The sequence below is a fragment of the Canis aureus genome, chromosome 5, assembly GCF_053574225.1.
Source record: "Canis aureus isolate CA01 chromosome 5, VMU_Caureus_v.1.0, whole genome shotgun sequence".
Lineage (NCBI taxonomy): Eukaryota > Metazoa > Chordata > Mammalia > Carnivora > Canidae > Canis > Canis aureus.
The window spans coordinates 40,319,750-40,341,724 of record NC_135615.1 but is presented as its reverse complement, the minus strand read 5'-3'; the positions used below and the strand labels follow the sequence as shown (position 1 = coordinate 40,341,724).

The 21,975-nt window shown below is 37.2% G+C and overlaps 1 long non-coding RNA gene across 1 annotated transcript in view; it reads left to right on the top strand.

Annotated features, from left to right (window-relative positions):
* Positions 1 to 267: 267 nt before the first annotated feature.
* The window catches only part of LOC144313403 (uncharacterized), a 43,781-nt gene continuing 22,073 nt past the window's right edge, over positions 268 to 21,975 (top strand). Inside the window, exons 1-3 of the long non-coding RNA XR_013379062.1 lie at positions 268 to 354; positions 1,947 to 2,054; positions 11,907 to 12,010. This is a non-coding gene — a long non-coding RNA (uncharacterized LOC144313403). The remainder of the gene's footprint in view (positions 355 to 1,946; positions 2,055 to 11,906; positions 12,011 to 21,975) is intronic.

Genomic DNA, 21,975 nt, shown 5'->3' with positions numbered 1-21,975 from the left:
TGGTTCAACTCACCCAGCAAATGAAATCATTGTCTTTTGAGGGTGAGCAAAGAGTGGCTGTAAGTGTGTGACAAGGGAGAAGCGATAGTGTGGGGTGGTGTGGGGTGGGGTGGGGTGAGGTAAGGTGGAGTAGGGCAGTAATTCACTCACACAGTTTCTCAAATAATTCTCTAAATTCAGCTTTCTATCTCTTCCTTTCCTTTAGAATTACACAGTAGCTCCAAATCTAGAATGTTTCTGAGGTTCTGGGTCTAACATCAAATTGTTGTGAATTGGCTGCTGCACTCTGGGCAGGTGGATTTCAGCTTCATTCGCTCCGCTAGTCTGTGGCCATTCTTTCATCTGTGTCCTTAGGTATGCTATTGACATGTCTCATCTGGCTCTTCTATGTCACTCTTTTTCTTTGTAGACTTTTATCTTTATTTTTCTTTTAACTTTTACCATTTTTCCACTGGTGTTTAGATAGATAACCAGCATAAACATACACATAGATTCATTTGACCAGAGCTCCTTTAATCCAATTCTACACCATCTATTCACATTTTCAGTAACTAAGAAGATTAAACATGCTATTATAAATCCCTGTTGGCAGTCTAAAGCCCCACTTCTCAATTTCAATAAATCTTCCCATCCCCAGTGTATAATACACACACATACACACACACACACGCACGCACCCTAACCTCTAAATCCACAAACATCGATAAATTTGAAGATATTCTTTGGCCTAAGTCCTAACCCTGTATTTAATTACTCTGTTTTCAGGTTGGTTCCAGCTCTGAAGTATCACTATGTATCAAATAGAATTTTTGTTCTGATCATAATGTAGTTAAGACAGCAGAAAATATATGGCAATGTTTAGATAAGTGTTTTGAGTTGTGGTCACTTATGTTTCCAAGCACTTAGATAATGTGATTGATCCAAGGTAAATTCTCATCCTACACGGACTTTTCTAACCTATACTTACAAAATTACACCCACAATTGCCACGTCTATATAAAACAAACAAAAATAGACATAATGAAAGATCATGAAGGCTGGTACAAAGTAGTACTGAAATGAAAATGCCATGCATCTTCTCCATGAGGCTTTAATATCTCAGAAAAAAATATACATTTGAGAAAGAGGGACACTGAATCACAGAACCAGAGAAAATGCAGCTTGAAGCAGCCCATTTCTTTTAGCTGTCAGTGAGTTTTTGGTTGTTGGTTTGCTATGTTTTATAGCTTTTCTTTTGCTCTATAAAGTATCTTGACATACTGCTTGAGACCTCTGGCTTGCTATCTATTCCTTTTTATTTTTTTAGGAGTAAGTGAGATGCCATTGTGAAAGGCACTGAGGTATCACGTTAAATTATACCCACTGTATGTGCAGACAGCCATGTAGTGAGCTTCCTCCTACTTACTCATTCAGCTTTAATTTATTTCTAGCATAGAAGAGCAGTGGTAATCACCATGCTATGGATACCTGGACACTCTTCCTTATAAAGTCTAATCATTACTCCATATTTCACAGATTAACATTTTTACCAGCAATTCAGGTATTCTATTCAAATGAAGAATATGCTAAGACTTGGAACACAAGTTACTAACTTAGCCTTTTGACTGACATACAGTTGCTCAATACCTGTCAATTACTCTAACTCATTCGATATTCACTGACAGTTCCCACACTAAGGCCTTTGTCCTAAGTGTATCACTGCCCTAAATATCTTCGTTCCAGAGTTAGGATTGATGGCTCTTCCTTATCTTTCTAGCAACAGCCTAAATGTGTGTTTCTCAGAGAAATCTCCTCTGATTGAGTTACCCTCTTCCACAATACTAATTTAAATTCAATTTAAATTAAATCTAAATGTTTTGGTACTTATCAGGTCTTGTTCTTTCCTTATTATATTGCTTATATAACAGAAAGAGATAATTCAGTTTTGTCCTTTGTTATGTTTCTAGTGCCTAGAACAATATCTGGAGTATGGTAGGCATATCCATGTCTCCATATTATACAGAGAAGGGGACTTTGCCTGATGCTGTCATTGTGGTGGTTTTCACATTGTGCAGGTATGGCCTTCATATGTGTTCAATTAATGAATGAATGACTTTCCTGTGTAGTTTAATGTCTAGTTATATTGGATCCTTAAAAGTAAAATATCCCAATTTTGATGTTTACTCAAGGCAAATGAAAACTTGCATTAACACACAAAAAGAAAAAAAAAACAACAAAAAAAAAACCACACAAAAAGAATCACTATTTTTTGAAGATTTACTTATAATTGCTGAACACTGAAAAAAAATTTGGTGAATGGAAAAATAAATTGTGGTACCTCCATTTACTAGCATACTACTGTATAATGAAAAGGAAAAAATATTGAAATACACAATACCACAGATGAATCATAAACATATAATGCTAAGTAAAGAAGTCAAACTCAAAAGATTACATACTCTGATTCCACTGAGAGGATCTTCTGGAAAAGACATCATTATAGGGAAACAAAATAAATCCATGGTTGCTAGGCCCTGGAGATGGAGGAGTTACCTACAAGGGAATTATGAGGGGGTAATGATTGTAGTGGTGGTTACATGACTGAATGTGCTTATCAAAACTCACAGAACTCTACTCCAAAAACAATGAGTATTTCTCTATGTACATTATACCTCAATATTTTTTAAAAAGTAAAATACGTGAGAGATTACAATGCACTATAGTTCAAAGAACAACTAGGCTGTTCTATAGCTGCCTAACTATTTTCCTCTAAGGACACTTTGAAAATATGTCTTATCATTTTACTCTTCCATTATCTTGCCAGGCCCATTCCCATGATGGTCTACAGAGCCTACCTGAACTGCTAACCCAGGGCTTTGCTGACTTTATCTTCTATCACCCTCTCCCTCTCACACTGCTCTAGCCAGAATAGTCATCTTACCGATCTTTCAACACATCCAGCACCATGAGGCATTTGCAATCCCTGTTCTCTGCCAAAATTCTTACCTTCCTATATCCACATGCATTGTTTCTTTACTTCCTTCAGCTCTGTCTGCAAATATCAGCTGATAAGAAATATTTTCTTTGGCTATTTTATTTATTTTTTAAAAAGATTTTATTTATTTATTCACTAGAGACACACAGAGAGAGAGAGGCAGTGACAGGTAGAGGGAGAAGCAGGCTCCATGCAGGGAGCCCAATGTGGGAGTTGATTCTCCAGGATCACACCCTGGGCTGAAGGCAGCTCTAAACTGCTGAGCTACATGGGCTGCCAATTCTTTGGCTATTTTATATATACTTGTATACTGCTTTTCTTTTCTCTACAAAAAATATTTTTGTCTTTTTTTTAATCTGTTCCCCCTCATTAGGATACAAGCCTCATGGAGTTCGAGTTATGTTTTATTCACCAATGTTTCTCTATATTTTAAAACAATCCCCAATTGTAGTAAGTGATACTCACTGCAAAAATATAAATGAATTATCTAATGTATATGTTTTGGCAGTGATTGACTAGATACTCCTAAAACCCATCTTCTCTTCCCAAGTACACCCTCTTCTTTTCTCAATGGTTTAAGCACTACAATCAATTTACTTTTCCTCTGTTCTTCTCTCTTACTTTTTTCTCACCCTGTCAAATGGATGATACTTATGTATTATTGAATTATTGAAGCCATTTCCTGAAAATAGAAGAGGCACAGCATGAAGAGAGTCTAGGTCCCTGAAGAATGTATACTGCAGAACACTCCTGAGCCTCCACCTCCACCTGGCTCTTTAAAATTAATAAGAAAGAAACTTCATTGTGTTAAGCATTATACTTTTGAGTTGTTACAGCAGCTAGTGTTACTTATGCTAACTATAACACATGAATTTAGAATCAAAAGTTTCTAATCTAAGGTTTGCCACATCTTGCCATAGTTTATAAAAAACTATTTCTAGGAGGTGGGGCAAGATGGTGAAGAGTAGGGTCCCCAAGTCACCTGTGCCCACAAACTTACCTAGATAATTTTCAAATCATCCTGAAAACCTATGAATTCAGCCTGAGATTTAAAGAGAGGACAGCTGGAATACTACAGGGAGAAGAATTTGCACTTCTATCAAGTACAACTTGTTTTGGGCCACTCTGCACTGAGGAAAATGACTAGAAGGAAAGACTCCTAACTCTGGGAAATGAACTAGGAGTGGGGAGGAGGGCGGGGGGTGGGGGTGACTGGGCGGCGGGCACTGAGGGGGGCACTTGACTGGATGAGCACTGGGTGATAATCTGTATGTTGGCAAATTGAACACCAATAAAAAAAATTATTATTAAAAAAAAAATGAAAAACCCACCACAAAAGAAAGAATCAGGAACAGTACTCTCTGTCACAGAGTTACAGAAATTGGATTACAATTTGATGTCAGAAAGCCAATTCAGAAGCACAATTATAAAGCTAGTGGTGGCTCTGGAAAAAAGCATAAAGGATTCAAGAGACTTCATGACTGCAGAATTTAGATCTAATCAGGCCGAAATTAAAAATCAACTAAATGAGATGCAATCCAAACTGGAGGTCCTAACAACTAGGGTCAATGAGGTAGAAGAAAGAGTGAGTGTCATAGAAGACAAGTTGATGGCAAGGAAGGAAACTGAATAAAAAAGAGAAAAGCAATTAAAAGACCATGAGGAAAAGTTAAGGAAAATAAATGACAGCCTCAGAAAGAAAAATCTACGTATAATTGGGGTTCCAGAGGGCACTGAGAGGGATAGAAGGCCAGAAAGCATATTTGAACAAATCATAGCTGAGAACTTCCCTAATCTGGGGAGGGAAACAGGCATTCAGATCCAGGAGATAGAGAGGTCCCTACCCCCTGGGGGGCAAATCAATAGAAACCATTCAACAACTCGACATTTAATAGTGAAACTTGCAAATTCCAAAGAGAAAGAGAAAAATCCTTAAAGCAGCAAGAGACAAGAGATCCCTAACTTAAATGGGGGAAAATATTAGATTAATAGCAGACCTCTCCACAGAGACCTAGCAGGCCAGGAAAGGCTGGCAGGATATACTCAGGGTCCTAAATGAGAAGAACCTGCAGCCAAGAATACTCTATTCAGCCAGGCTCTCATTCAGAATAGGAGAGATAAAGAGCTTCCAAGAGAGGCAGAAACTGAAAGAACATGTGACCACCAAACCAGCTCGGCAAGAAATATTCAGGGGGACTCTATGAAAGAAAGAGGAAGCCCAAAGAAATAATTCACAAAAACAGGGGCTGAATAAGGTTTTATGATGACACTAAATTCATATCTTTCAATAGTAACTCTGAACGTGAATGGGCTTAATGACCCCATCAAAAGGCCCAGGGTTTCAGACTGGATAAAAAAGCAAGACCCATCTATTTGCTGTCTACAAGAGACTCATTTTAGACATAAGGACACCTACAGCCTGAAAATAAAAGGTTGGAGAACCATTTATCATTCAAATGGTCCTCATAAGAAAGCAGAGGTAGCAATCCTCATATCAGATAAATTAAAGTTTATACAAAGACTGTAGTAAGAGATGAAGAGGGACACTATATCATATTTAAAGGATCTATCCAACAAGAGGAACTAAGAATCATAAACATTTATGCCCCTAATGTGGGAGCTGCCAAGTATATCAATCAATTAATAACCAAAGTACAGACATACTTAGATAATAATACACTTATACTTGGTGACTTGAACACAGTGCTTTCTACAATCGACAGATCTTCTAAGCACATCTACAAAGAAACAAGAGTTTTAAATGATACACTGGACCAGATGGATTTCACAGATATTTACAGAACTTTACATCCAAATGCAACTGAATACACATTTTTCTCAAGTGCATAGGGAACTTTCTCCAGAGTAGACCACATACTGGGTCACAAATAGGTCTTAACTGATACCAGAAGATTCGGATCGTCCCCTGCATATTTTCAGACCATAATGCTTTGAAACTAGAACTAAATCACAAGAAGAAGTTTGGAAGGACCTCAAACACGTGGAGGTTAAGGACCATCCTGCTAAAAGATGAAAGGGTCAACCAGGAAATTAGAGAAGAATTAAAAAGATTCGTGGAAATTAATGAGAATGAAGATACAACCGTTCAAAATCTTTGGGATACAGCAAAAGCTGTCCTAAGAGGGAAATACATTGTAATACAAGCATCCATTCAAAAACTGGAAAGAACTCAAATACAAAAGCTAACCTTGCACCTAAATGAGCTAGAGAAAATACAGCAAATAGAACCTACATCCAGCAGAAAAAGAGAATTAACAAAGATTCAAGGAGAACTCAATGAAATAGAGACCAGAAGAACTGTGAAACAGATCAACAAAACCAGGAGTTGGTTCTTTGAAAGAATTAATAAGATAGATAAACCATTAGCCAGCCTTATTAAAAAGAAGAGAGAAAAGACTCAAATTAATAAAATCATGAATGAGAAAGGAGAGATCACCACCAATACCAAGGAAATACAAATGATTTTAAAAACTTATTATGAGCAGCTATATGTCAATAAATTAGGCAATCGAGAAGAAATGGACGCATTTACGGAAAACCACAAACTACCAAACTGGAACAGGAAGAAATAGAAAACCTGAACAGGCCCATAACCAGGGAGGAAATTGAAGCAGTCATCAAAAACCTCCCAAGACACAAAAGTCCAGGGTCAGATGGCTTCCCAGGGGAATGCTATCAAACGTTTAAAGAAGAAACTATACCTATTCTACTAAAGCTGTTCAGAAAGATAGAAAGAGATGGAGTACTTCCAAACTCATTCTATGAGGCCAGCATCACCTTAATTCCAAAACCAGACAAAGACCCCACCAAAAAGGAGAATTATAGACCAATATCCCTGATGAACACAGATGCAAAAATTCTCAGCAAGATACTAGCCAATAGGATCCAACAATACATTAAGAAGATTATTCACCATGACCAAGTGGGATTTATCCCTGGGATGCAAGGCTGGTTCAACACTCGTAAAGCAATCAATGTGATTCATCATATCAGCAAGAGAAAAAACAAGAACCATATGATCCTCTCAATAGATGCAGAGGAAGCATTTGACAAAATACAGCATCCATTCCTGATCAAAACTCTTCAGAGTGTACCAATAGAGGGAATATTCCTCAGCATCTTAAAAGCCATCTACAAAAGCCCACAGCAATATCATTCTCAATGGGGAAACATGGGGAGTCTTTCCCCTAAGATCAGGAACAAGACAGGGATGTCCATTCTCACCACTGCTATTCAACATAGTACTGGAAGTCCTAGCCTCAGCAATCAGACAACAAAAAGAAATAAAAGGCATTCAAATTGGCAAAAAAGAAGTCAAATTCTCCCTCTTCGCTGATGACATGATACTGTACATAGAAAACCCAAAAGACTCCACCCCAAGATTGCTAGAACTCATACAGCAACTCGGCAGTGTGGCAGGATACAAAATCAATGCCCAGAAATCAGCGGCATTTCTATACACTGAGACTGAAGAAAGAGAAATTAAGGAGTCAATCCCATTTACAATTACACCCAAAAGCCTAAGAGACCTAGAAATACACCTAACCAAAGAGGGAAAGGATCTATACCCTAAAAATTACAGAACACTTCTGAAAGAAATTGAGGAAGACACAAAGTGATGGAAAAATATTACATGCTCATGGATTGGCAGAATTAATATTCTGAAAATGTCAATGCTGCCCAGGGAAATGTACACATTTAATGCAATCCCTATCAGAATACCATGGACTCTCTTCAGAGAGTTGTAATAAATCATCTTAAGATTTGTATGGAATCAGAAAAGACCCTGAATACCCAGGGGAATATTGAAAAAGTAAACCAGAGCTGGAGGCATCACAATGCCAGATTTCACGTTGTACTACAAAGCTGTGGTCATCAAGACAGTGTGGTACTGACACAAAAATAGACACATAGATCAGTGGAACAGAATAGAGAATCCAGAAGTTGACCCTCAACTTTATGGTCAACTAATATTCGACAAAGCAGGAAAGACTATCCACTGGAGAAAAGACAGTCTCTTCAATAAATGGTGCTGGGAAAATTGGACAGCCAAGTGCAGAAGAATGAAACTGGACCATTTTCTTACACCATACACAAAGATAAACTCAAAATGGATGAAAGATCTAAATGGGAGACAAGATTCCATCAAAATCCTAGAGGAGAACACAGCCAACACCCTTTTTGAACTTGGCCACAGCAGCTTCTTACAAGATACATCCATGAAGGCAACAGAAACAAAAACAAAAATGAATTATTGGGACTTCATCAAGATAAAAAGCTTCTGTACATCAAAAGAGACATCCCCAAAATAAAAGACAACCTACAGAATGGGAGAAGATATTTGCAAATGACTTATCAGATAAAGGGCTAGTACCCAGGATCTATAAAAACTTATTAAACCCAACAGCAAAGAAACAAACAATCCAATCATGAAATGGGCAAAAGACATGAACAGAAATCTCACAGAGGAGATATATGCATGACCAACAAGCACATGAGAAAATGCTCTGCATCACTTGCCATCAGGGAAATACAAATCAAAACCACAATGAGATACCACCTCACACCAGTGAGAATGGTGAAAATTAACAAAACAGGAAACAACAAATGTTGGAGAGGATGTGGAGAAAGGGGAACCCTGTTGTACTATTGGTGGGAATGTGAACTGATACAGACACTCTGAAAACTGTGTGGAGGTTCCTCAAAGACTTAAAAATAGATCTGCTCTACGACCCAGCAGGATTTACCCCAAAGATCCAGATGCAATGAAACGCCGGGACACCTGCACCCCAATGTTTATAGCAGCAATGTCCACAATAGCCAAACTGTGGAAGGAGCCTCGGTGTCCATCGAAAGATGAATGGATAAAGATGTGGTCTATGTATACAATGGAATATTCCTCAGCCATTAGAAACAACAAATACCCACCATTTGCTTCGACGTGGATGGACCTGGAGGGTATTATGCTGAGTGAAATAAGTCAATCGGAAAAGGACAAACATTATATGGTCTCATTCATTTGGGGAATATACAAAATAGTGAAAGGGAATAAAGGGAAAGGAGTGAAAATATCAGTGACGGTGACAAACATTGGAGACACCTAACTCTGGGAAATGAACAAGGGGGTAGTGGAAGTGGAGGTGGGCGGGGGGTTGGGGTGACTGGGTGATGCGCACTGGGGGGCACTTGCCGGGATGAGCACTGGGTGTTATGCTATATGTTGGCAAACTTAACTCCAATAAAAATTTTTTTAAAAATCATAAATAGGCAACACTGTATCTCAAATATTTTTTCCTAATTCAAAAAGTTTATATACTACACTTTCAGAAACTATTTTCTAGTATATTTGTGTAAGCAAAATAAAATAACATCTTACAAAGTGAAAAAAAAAGAAACTATTTCTAGAATTTGTACATTGGAGATAGTAAACACTAACCACTTCATAGGATGAAAACATTCTGCAACTCAAAAAAGCAGCATGGAGGAGTGCCTGAGTGGGTCAGTTGGCTAAGTGTTTGCTTTCAGCTCAGGTCATGATCCCAGGGTCTTAGGACTGAGCCCCAATTCAGGCTACCCACTCAGCAGGAAGTCTGCTTCTCCCTCTCCCTCTTGCACACTCTCCCATTCTCTTTCAAATCAACCAATCAATCAATCAATCATCAATCAATAAAATCTTTTTTAAAAAGAAAAAAAAGCATGGAAAAACAATTTATATATTTTTAATGAACATCACAAATACAAATTTTCTAAAGGGCCATTTCTTTTACTTTACTGATTTAAGGTCCATTTTCCCAAACACTCCTTCACTAATTTCTCTTCCTGCTCATCTGCTCAACATTTAACATTTAATTAGTATATTCTCTGTGCCAAGTACTGTGCTGAAGAAGAAAGAGAATGACTGTTTTCATAGGAAGTGAGTGCAGAAAATAGCAATGAAACAACAAATCATGGTGTGAAAAATACCTTTGATGAAGAAGGGAAGTCTACAGAATGTTATGAGAACACAGGATAGGAAAGCCCGTCCCATACTTGAGAGATTAGAGATGGTGTCTCTGAGGAAGTGACATTAAGTTGATACCACATTGATCAGGATAAAATTGGAAGGTAAACTGGTTGATGGGATTTGAAGGGAAGCACGCTTTAGAGTGCTGAGCATTATGAAGGAACTAAGAATGAGTAGAGAATAATGTGTTAGCATCAAAGGGGCAAGAGAAAAAAAAAAAAAAAAAAGGGGCAAGAGATATGGGATGAACGTAGGAATAAGATCAAGCTCCAGTGCTCGCTTCAGCAGCACATATACTAAGATCAAGTTCTAAAGAGCTCTAAAAGTTACAGAGGTGTTTGGATTTACTTAAAGAGAAATAGCATCATACTAAAGCCTGTTGTTACAATTATCAAGGCAAAGAAAATGGAAATTCCAAATGGGGGGATCCCTGGGTGGCGCAGCGGTTTGGCGCCTGCCTTTGGCCCAGGGCGTGATCCTGGATACCCGGGATCGAATCCCACATCGGGCTCCCGGTGCATGGAGCCTGCTTCTCCCTCTGCCTGTGTCTCTGCCTCTCTCTCTCTCTCTCTGTGACTATCATAAATAAATTAAAAAAAAAAAAAAAGAAATTCCAAATGGGGAGATTGCAATGGGGATAGAGAAAAGTAATCAAATTAGTTTGTTTAAAAAATTGGTATTGCCAGGACAGTGCTATAATTAGTTATATGTTTGAAACAAGAAGAAGAGGCAAGGGTCACCCTAGTTTTGTAGTCTGCTCATATCCTACAACTACAGGGATTCTTTAAAATGCTCTCTCATTTTGTTTCTCTCTGCATTTTTCTCTTCACTTTACTGTCTCTAAGTGCATTAATCATGTATCACTAAGTCTACACTCAGCCAAGATCACAATCCCTCTATCTATCTATCTAATTATATATATTTTAATTAATGTATATTAATACTTATATAGCTATTATAGATTATACATATACATATATAATTTTCTTGCCTTACTGTTTTGTTTGGGACACCCAATAAAGTTTGGATAGAAGTAAAGAGTATTGGCAGCCTTCCGTGCTTTCACCATTAAGTATAGTATTAAATTTTTTTTGAGTTATCCTTTATCAGATTGTAGAAGTCCTTTAAGTTCCTGATTAGCTGAGAACTTTTTTCATAATAAAAGAGCTTTAAATCTTATCAAAATTTTCTGTTATCCCTCTAATATGGTCAATTACACTGAGTGACTTTTGTATATTAAACCAGCCTTGCATTCTTGGGACAATTTTTCTTGGCCATGATGTAATATTTTTTGCACAGAGTGATGAATTTGATTTGCTAATATTTTAACTATTTCTGCATGTATATTTATGAGGGATATTGAACTTTGTTTTATTTTTAAATCTTTCCACTATCACAACTAGAAAGAGTAGACAACATATATGAAATGACTGTTCTAGAAAAAGTAGACAACATATATGAAATGACTGTTCTAAAATATTGCTTATCAGGAATTCCTTAAAATAAGGTAAATACATAAAATGAGCCCTCTGAGTACCCTAGATAACTTCTTAGAAACATTTTCCTGATCCTTGTGTAGGGAGAGGAATTCTAAGCAGAGCTATGTTACTGAATTAAGGACAAAGAAGTAAAATTTCAGAGAGGCTGAGGCTTCAAAGAAGAGACAGATATGCAAGAACAGAGAAGCATATATTTGCACACTCGTGTATATTTTACTAAATCTAAGACATGCAAGTTTGAAGTCCAGCTGAAAAACTGATTTTTAGTAATAGTGTACATGCTTTTCTATTTAAAAAAGTATTTTCATAACAGTGATTCAATCTTGAGTTATAGTTACATGACCCAAAATGATAACTTGAAAACTATAGAATTTACTCAACTTGCTCCACGTTTTCATATGTTCAACAGGTTTATTTTCCCACTGAATTGGTAGTTTCCTTTATTCTGGAAGAAACAGAAGACTGGCCTCCAGAAACATCTTAACAAGAGAATGGATGAAACGATTAGGCAAGGTATGGTCCTTTTCCATTTTTTTAATTTCCATTTTTAATTTCAGTGATGACTGCTGGCAGAAGGCAAGCAACATGCAGCCTCCACCTCAGGTGTGCTAGCATATTGCAATTAAAGAAAGCTACTCTTAGTCACCCAGGGGGAAAGTGATTGATCAAAGTGTCTAATGATTTAGTTCCAGTGTAAACTACAATTCCCTGCCCCAAATACCAAGATCTATTTAGTAAAAAGAGGGTATCATTAAAACCAAGACACATATTATTCTCAAATTGTGGTCTAAGGGAATGTAAATGACATAATTATTCTCCAACAGGTAAACAAATTCAGTGGCTTCTCCACAACCACCCTTATTATAAATAATTGTTCCAATTAGTGTTATCCAAACACTGTGCAAAGCTAATTTAAAGCAATACAAGTAAGATTATTTTTTATACTAGTGAAATAAATCCAAGTCAGGCAAGGAACAGGCTCATGGCAGTGCAACAGAGATGCAGATAGCAAACCAACTTGAAAATTACATAACCAAATTAGGTCGACAGGAAAGAATATGATCTAAAAGCAAGTCGCTCTAATTATCATTATTGTCATCAATACTTTATATTGAGCAACAGTGAACAATGACCCAAGATCATGAGTTAATTTGGTTTGGAATCAATCCCAAGATGTGGGACTTCCCTAATTGTAGAGTGTAGAATAATAATAATTATGAAGGAATAACCACAGTGTGCTACTCATATCAGCACTGTGTTTGTTATACTTTGAAGTGGCGTTTAATGTCTAGTATATTATTTTAGCTCTACATTGACATATAACATTGTTTAAGAGCTTATGCTCTGAAGACAGGCTGCTTTGAGGTCCAGCGTGAGCTCTGAAACTTAATCTCAGGGAGTCAATTTTCTCAGCTGTGAAGTATAGACTAATTAGAGAATATACTTATTAGATGTTGAAGATGAAAATCAATGAAGATGTGGACAGATTAAATAACTAGATAAGGTTCTTGGAACTGGCTGTTGATAGAATTGGGATGCAAAGCACACAGTCAGCTTCTAGAGTCTACACTGTAACCACCATGCATACCTCTACCCTTTCAGGGATTTGGAGCAATTTAGCAAACCCACACAAGCAGGGCTCTTAGGCTTCTATTTGGCGCATGGCATTCTATGACTAGTGGCTATTCTATGACTAGAGGAGAGGGAGGAATTAGAGAACAACAAGCTAGAGAAAACATACCACTTTAATTAGATTATGGCAGGGGGTTACATATTTTTAGTGTAAAAGGTCAGATAGTAAATATTTTAGGCTTTGTAGTAAATACATTATCTCTCAACTACTCAATTCTACCGTTGTAATTAGAAAGTAACCATCTATAATCCATAGATGAATTAATGTGTTCCAATAAGATTTTATTTACAATTATAGGTGTTGGGCTGCATTTGTCTCTCAGGCCATAGTTTGGCACCTGTATCAGAGAATTAGGATTTATATGTGGTCTTTTTCCCCCGAGTTTTTTAAAGGTATAATTGACAAATATTGAAAAACATTTTTTGATAAAGTCAAGTGATCTTCCATTCTATCCCAGCTGCTTCCCTCTTGCCTACTATACTCTTAGGAACAATGAAACCATATGACCTCTAGGCTGTTTCCAGAAGTGATGGCTTAAGATTATATGTTGTAGTCCCAGTGCATTATCTGAAGATGTTTCAGTGACTGTCAACCAGAAAAAAAAATAGGCAATTAAATATTAATTCTACGCATGGTGGACATGGCTTAGACCATGGTGAAAAATATGCCTGGGAAACCACATTTTCTGTTCAAATCAGAATTATGTATTTGTCTGAAGAGAGAATACAAATTTTTACCTGGAACTCCACATTTTTTAGCCACTGGCTACCAGATAATGTTTGTAGTAGGGTGAACAGATATCCTTCTTTGCCTGTGAAAGCTCCACTACAACACCAACTATTTCTGTCCAATTATTATTAGCATTCTTTTTTGCTCTTCTAAAGGGTCCTAGTTTGGATGAAAAATTACATGGTCAGCCTTTTGATAGGAAATAGATGCCAATTCTATAGATTTCTACTTGCTTTGGAAGCTACACAATCTTTCCCCTTCCTACCAAGGGGTGGAAAACCATTCTTATCTAATACTACTTCTGTTTGAGCAAACATTTATCGAATACCTATATATGCCATGTGTGGTGAAAGCCACTGAAGAGAAAATACTCTCTCAAAAGATATCATTTTATTTGGAGACAGATCATCTGTGAAGGTTTATGTGAACTCATCCTCTGCCTGAAATCTTTAAATTCCACAGGCATGGCCTGTCTTTTTATATAGTCTCTCCACCATTACACATCCTCCATGAACCAAAGCTTCATGAGCAGAGTGCACTTTTACCCCTATTACCAGCATCCCGTCATGCTTGCTGTGTTCTAAGCGAGCCTAACTAAATACTTGTAGGATGCCTAACCAGCACTAGTCAAAGGTTTCCTCATTAACCATCGATATCTTTTTGTTCCCACATTGTACAGGAGGAGAAACGAATTACTATACAGAATTTAAAAGGTTTGTATGAGCAACTGCAAATACACACCTTCATACTTTATGCCTATTACTTCCTGTGAGCTGACTATATGCCAGGCCGTCAATTAAACTTTTATATATTGCATGGCACTTAATCCTCACAATCACTCTGCAAGGTAGGAGCATTTTTCCCCCTCTATTTTGGGGATAATAAAGCTATAGCTCAAAGAACTGAAGAAATTTACAAAAGATAACATAGCCTGTAAACAATGGAAGCAGGAATCCATCCCACATTTGATTCCCACAAACACTGAAGTATTATGAAAGCTGCTAGGCATCATGCAAGTTAGATATATCAAAATTCCGTGACAGTCTTGACTAAACTGCCTGATTTCATATTGCTAGTATCACTGCTATAAATATTGCATGGACCACACTTGTATTAAAAACATTAATTTGTGGTTTATCTGAAATTCAAATGCAACTGGGGGTGCTATATTTGTAAGTGCTATATCTGGCAACATAACCTGTTACTCATGCTTTGTAGGATATTTGTGCTGGGAAAGCAGGAAGATGTCCTATTTCAGTTCTCATCTCAGTTGTTCTATAACCTATCCCTGATTTCTTTGTTCTAGATATAAACATAAATATAAGAAAAATGTTATTTATTTATATATATAAAATAGAAAATATTCCTAGTGCAATTATAACAAAGTACAAGGACACTGCTTATCTTCCATCTTAGCTCTAATGAATTATCCAATCTCAGCCCCAAACTGCCAAGTACTGAAGTCCCTTGAGTAGTCACCATCATATTGGGCCTGTTCCTTCACTGCACAAACTAATCCCTGAGGGCCTTTCTTCCAGCTCTCTTTTGGTGGTGATGAGATGTAGTGTAAAGCCCCGCTGCACAAGTGAACTACCATATAAATTACACCAAAGGCCAGCTGGGTACTAGCCATGTGTGGCTACTGTGAAACCTATGAGAAAAGTCCAAGACTACCCCCATACTTAAGAATCCTGCCATCACCTTGCAGAGGACCTACTATCACCTACACATGATTAAAACAATTATGGAAAAAACTCCAAAAGTTCTTATGCAGAGAATATCAGTCAAGTTTTTTTTGCCCCCAGGCTTCTAACTCCAACTTCCTAACAGTACCCCAAATTCCTTTTTAAAGTCACCTTTCCCCAACTTTAAATACGATCTCTTTAAAACAATGACTGCAAGGCTTCCTACACTTCTGGCTGTAAATGATTTGCTCAAAGAAAGACGTATGTTCCAATTTGAACCAATGAAATAAGGTTGAAATAAGACACATTTATTTCTTAAGTGGAAAGCCTATAGAAACAATCATAAGAAACCTTCCTCCTTCCTATGAATTTAGTGGTTTGTATGCTTGGGATGTATGGTTCCCTGAGGAGAGAGTTTAGAACCTCCAGACGCCATTATGGTGAGGTCTGAGAAGAAAGCCCATGTTACAGGAGGCAGAGAACAATGATTTACAAAGTAGCTAAGCTTTGGGTGATAAAATCTGAGATTCTAGATCAAGTTTCAATGAAAGCCCCCAGATTTTTTTTCTAGATGAACCAACCAATTTTATGTCAGTTAAGCCGGCTTAAGGTGGGTTACATTTTGTCACTTGCAACGCAAAAACTTATGACATCTATCTTGTAGCTGTTCATTTGTATTTCAATTTGCACCCACTTTAAAAAAAAATACCTAAGGAGACCTATTAAATTACAAGAATACAAAAATGAAACATAGATTAGAACAGTGTGATTAAGAAAGGGACATGTGTGTGAGTTTGTGTGTGTGTGTGTGTGTGTGTGTGTGTGAAGGGAAAACATGTAGATGTGAAACAGCCAGAGACGAGGCTCAGACAAAAATGCTTCCTGTGAAGGCTTTACCCTTGCTCTGGGCAGCCCTGAGAGTTGTTCTGAGATTCCTAGCATGTAATTCAAAGGAAACAGCCTGTTTATTCACCCAATGCACAGTGTCTTCCAGCTAAATTCCAAGCAATTTCTCAGGAGAACCACAAGCTATAAAGAAGTGAAAGTGAAAGCTAATAGAAGAATGATCACTTTAGGGTGGAGCAGTTAAGGAAAGCATCCTACAGAAGGTCAGACCTGAGGGGAGCCAGGAAGGAAGGGTTGAGCTATGAGTGCAGGAGGAGGAACAGCATGAGCAAGTTTATAGGTGAAGTGAACTTGTGTAGAGGACTATGAGGAGACCAGCATGGATAAAGGTGAGAAGTTATATTAAGATGGAATCCTTGATTATTTGAGCACACAGAGTCAAGATGGAGAGTGGCAGGCAGACAAAAAAAAAACCCTATTATTAAGAATAGATGCTCTCTCAAGCTTATCAAGTGCTCACATTTCTTATATTTTAAAATATAGTCGTGCCAGTAATTTTGGTTTGATAAAAAATGGAAACAGCCTACAAATAAATCTTGATGAAAAATAAAACTGAGAATAAACAAACTCCCTGGCAAAAAATAAACAACATATTGAGCTTAATTTTCCTTTGTATAAATTAGTCCTGAAGAACAATTTAGGTAACTTTCACTCCCTAACTAGAGAGCTAAGTCTTCAGCAAAATAATTCTCATTGATATCCTGTCAAAATTATGTATCAGAAGTTTCAGTATTGTTTTCTTAGTCTGGCAGGATGGACAGTAATAGTAGCATCATTATGCTAACCACTAACCACTTTATTAATTGGCCCTTTCACATAATTAAATTATAATACATATAATTCACTCAGAAATAATGAATTATCAGTGGATAGTTTATACAAGGCATCCCCTGAACACTTATGAATTTCAATTTTATTTTGACTTAATTATCATAGGAGCTCTGTGATCTTGAACAAGTGAATTAACCTCTCTGAGCCCTGGGTCTCTCATTTGTAAACAGGCTTAGTAATAAATACTTACCAGGATTTATGAGGATTAAGTGAGAAAATACACAGTAAAAGCCTAGTAGGAGTAACTATCAATTGAGCAACTGAGCGATTACTATGGGCCAAAATCCTAAGGATTTTATGTGAATTAATTATTTTACTTCTCAATAAAATCTGGTAGAGATTTTTTCCTCTCTATAGATGAGTCAACTCAGACACAGAGAGGTTTTATCAACTCAATACCATAATCTTAAAAATATGACATGTATTACTTGTATATTTAAGAGATCACCCTATTATCATTAGCATGCCAAATTAATAAAATTCATTTTACCACTATTTCTAAGGAGCCGAAAAAAATTCAACACTAAATGAAATTATTGGTCCTCAAAGAGCTCTTTGAGGTAGCTGAGGTCATATATTATTGTCTCTATTTTACAGACAGGCATAATGAAGTGACAGTGAAATGTAGTATACTAAATCAATGCTTTATTATGGGAGAAATTATCTTCGTTATCTATTTCAATGATTCTCAAACTTTTAGTAATTTTAAAAATTGCAGAGGGAACTCATTAAAAATGCAGACGTCTGGGCATAATTTTCAGGTTCGACTCCATTTTAACAGCACTATGGAAAATTCTTATTTAAGTTGTCCACTAGCCATATTTTATGAAAAACTGACCTGGAGTTCAGTAATCCCTTGAAGCCAGGGACTACACATGCATGCAAACAAAAGAACTGAGTGGAAAGGGGGAAAAAAAAAAGGGAAAAGAAAGAGTTGGATTGTCTATGCATTGCTTGCCTTACTGCAACAGCGCTGACTTCTAGTATGCATTGACCTATCCCTCACTCTGGGACCCTGGTCCCTGGTGGCACCACCTGCCACCTCTGGGGTGATCATGTGATGTAAGAGCAAGTCAATCAGTGCACCAGTTTGCAGCCGTGTGCCATGATTGGACCGGCTCTGGACAGCCTGAACCAATCAGAGGAAAGCATAGGACCACCGGGCCTGCTGCGGTGGGAGTTTTGGAGATGTGGGTGTGCTCCATCATCTTGCCCATTCTTGGGGGTTGGGCTGAACACTATCATGGCAGAACTCAGGTCCTGAAGCTACTGTGTGGGCTTCGAAGGCAGCCAGGCCTGAAGCTACCATCTATCACGGGACTTCGTAGCCTTGTGAATTAGTAAGTCCACATGTTGACTTGGTACAGTTTCACGTGCAGCCCACAGATGTACAGAGGACGTCATCAAAACTGAGGGAGGAAAAAAAAAAAACGAGACTTAGAATTATTAAGAAACTCGCCCAAGATCACCCTGCTTGTAAATGGCAAAGTTGAGATTCAATGTTTGGCTGAGTCCAAGAAGGGAGATCTTAGTCACTGCAGTATATCATCTCTAAAATTTGGGAGTGTACTGAGCTACTGTAATTAGACTTGCTCAGAAAATAAAATACCATGGAGAATTCACCTTTTCTGGACTTAAACTTCAACTTGACTCTTTTATTGGGGGCAGGTGGATTGATACCACATTAAACCCACCTTTCAATTACTCGTGGTTGGCAGGTCACCATTCATCTCTTCCCATTCTCTAGTGGCTTAACATCTTTTGTGCAGAACCTGGAGTTTTATTTTGGATCTTGCTGCCTGCAGAGTGCAGGGAGGGGTACAACGGAATGGTAGAGGAGGAGAGGAGAATGCCACATCCACGCATGTCAAATGGCATTTTTCCTTCAGTTTCTATCTGCTGACTGGATTGATGCTCTTCTCCTTTTGTTCATTTATCATCACCAGCCTAATACATGTCTGGATTTACATCCAAGGTTCCATTTTACTATAAAGCAAATTTGCAAGCAAATAGAGCTCATGATTTGAGCAGACTGCTCTGATGCAGACAGACACGGCTTGCTGATGCTGTGGATGCAAATGCTACATCTGTTTATAATAATGCGTACTACATCTTGCAACGGAACAGTTTGTGGCTGCAATCTGACAGTCTGCACTTAGGTTGTTAAAAAGGGAACCTGGGCATTGTTTTAGACTGGTCAGCATCCTTGATGTCATCTTCAAACATGAAAGAATCTTAAAATACCAGTGTTACAATGTTTAAGATCACAAAAGTAGGGGATCCCTGGGTGGCTCAGCGGTTTAGCGCCTGCCTTTAGCCCAGGGTGCAATCCTGGGGTCCCGGGATCAAGTCCTGTGTCAGGCTCCAGGCATGGAGCCTACTTCTCCCTCTGCCCGTCTCTCTCTCTCTCTCTCTCTGTCTATCATGAATAAATAAATAAATCGTAAAAACAAAAACAAAAGTAATAATATTGAAAATAATCACTTAAACGCCAAACATTTTCTTGTGTATATTACATGTGTTATCTCATTCATAGCAGACCAATAGGAAAGATAGTATTTTTGCTTCCATTTGGTGGTTCAGGAAATAGAGGTTCCCAGTGGTTCAGTGACTTTCCAATACTCAAGGAGCTAGTGAGTGATGGAGCTTAGATCAAATCCATGTTTGTATGACTCTTAACTTTTTAATCATTATATTTGATCTCCAGTCCAGTGGTTCTCAAAGTTCAGTACACTTAAACTCAGAAAAGGAAAGAATCTGCTCTAGATGGCAACATGTAATAATGGCCAAGAGAACTTCTGAATCTAGGTCTTCTGGTCATCAAGCAAATGATCTTACATATGAGGAAGTCTGTATCCTCTCTCCCTTTTCCATTTATAATAAAGAGGTATGATATTTGTCTTAAGTTACACTTAATAATTCCTCTGATATGTCCTGATTCATCAACATGACAGGTATTAATGAATTAGCGTATGTTAACAGCCTTCTCAAGCTTTAAATTCCTGTAAAATTGGGGTGATCAATTCTTACTTGGCAGCTATTTCACAAAAATTGAATATAATTAGGAATTTTCCAAATAGGAATATAAGCATTATGAAGTCAGGCACTTATATTATTTTTATTCCCTGCTGCATTCCTATACCCAGGAATGAGTGAAGAAAAGTAAATACCTGGTATACCATAGGATTTCACAAATAGTGACTTTATCACCATTTTAATATAATCATCAAATCAGGAATAAATACAATATTTGAACAGATCTATTACTAGTAAGAAAATCTGAATGAGAAATCAAAACACTCAGCAAACAAAAGTCCAGGAACAGGTGGGTTTACTGGTGAATTCTACCAAATGTTTAAAAAAGAGTTAATACTTATTTCTTTCAAACTATCCCAATAAGTGGGAAAGGAAGGAAACTTTCAAATTCACTCTATGACACTAAGATTAACCTGACAGTGAAAATAGGCAAAGATACTACAAAAAAAGAAAACCATAGGCCAATACCCCTGATGAATAAAGATGCAAAATCCTCAACAAAATATTAGCAAACCTAATTCAACAATGCATGAAAAGGATCATTCACCACAATCAAGTGAGATTTATTCCAGGAATTCACAAATCAATCAAGATGTCACATCACATTAACAATAGAAAGAATAGAAACCATATGATCATCTCAACAGAAACAGAAAAATCATTTAGTGAAACGCAATATCCTCTCATGATAAAAACTCTTGATCAAGTGGGTTTAGAGAAAGCAAATCTTAATAATAAAGCCCATATATGAAAAACCCACAACTACCATCCTATACAATGGTGAAAAATTGAAAGTTTCGCTCTCAGATCAGAAACAAGACAAGGATGTCCATTCTCACCATTTTTATTCAACATAGTACTGGAAGTCCTAGTCAGGGCAAGCTGACAAAAAAAGGGAAATAAAAGGCATTCAAATTGATAAGGAAGAAGTTAGACTGTCACTATTTGTAGATGATGTGATATGATATATATGTTAAAAAAAACCCTAAGATTTAAAAAAAAAAAGTGTTAGAACTAATAGGCGAATTTAGCAAAGTTTCAGGATATAAAATGAATATACAGATATATGTCACATTTCTGTATACAAATAATGAAGTGGCAATAAGATAAATTAAGAAAACAATCCCATTTATAATTGCACCACAAAGAATAAAATGCCTAGGGATAAATTTGACAAAGGAGGTGAAACGCCTGTACTCTGAAAACTATAAACCACTGATGAAGGATTGAAGATGACACAAACAAAAGGAAAAAATATATCACTTTCATAGATGGGAAGAATTAACATTGTTAAAATGTTCATACTACCCAAATCAATCATAAGATTCAATGCAAGCCCTATCAAAATACCAATATCATTCATTTTCTTCCCACAGAAACTAGAACAACTAATCCCAATTTTTTTATGGAATCAACAAGACCTCAAAGAGCCAAAACAATCTTGAGAAAGAAGGGACAAAGCTGGAGGTATCATAGTCCCAGATTTCAAGATACATTACAAAACTAGAGGAATCAAAATAATACTGGCACAGAAATAGACATGCAGGTCAATGGAATAGACCCACATCTGTCTGGTTAATTCGTGTATGATAAAGGAGGGAAGAATATATAATAGGACAAAGAGAGTCTCTTCAGTAGATGGTGGTGGGAAAACTGGA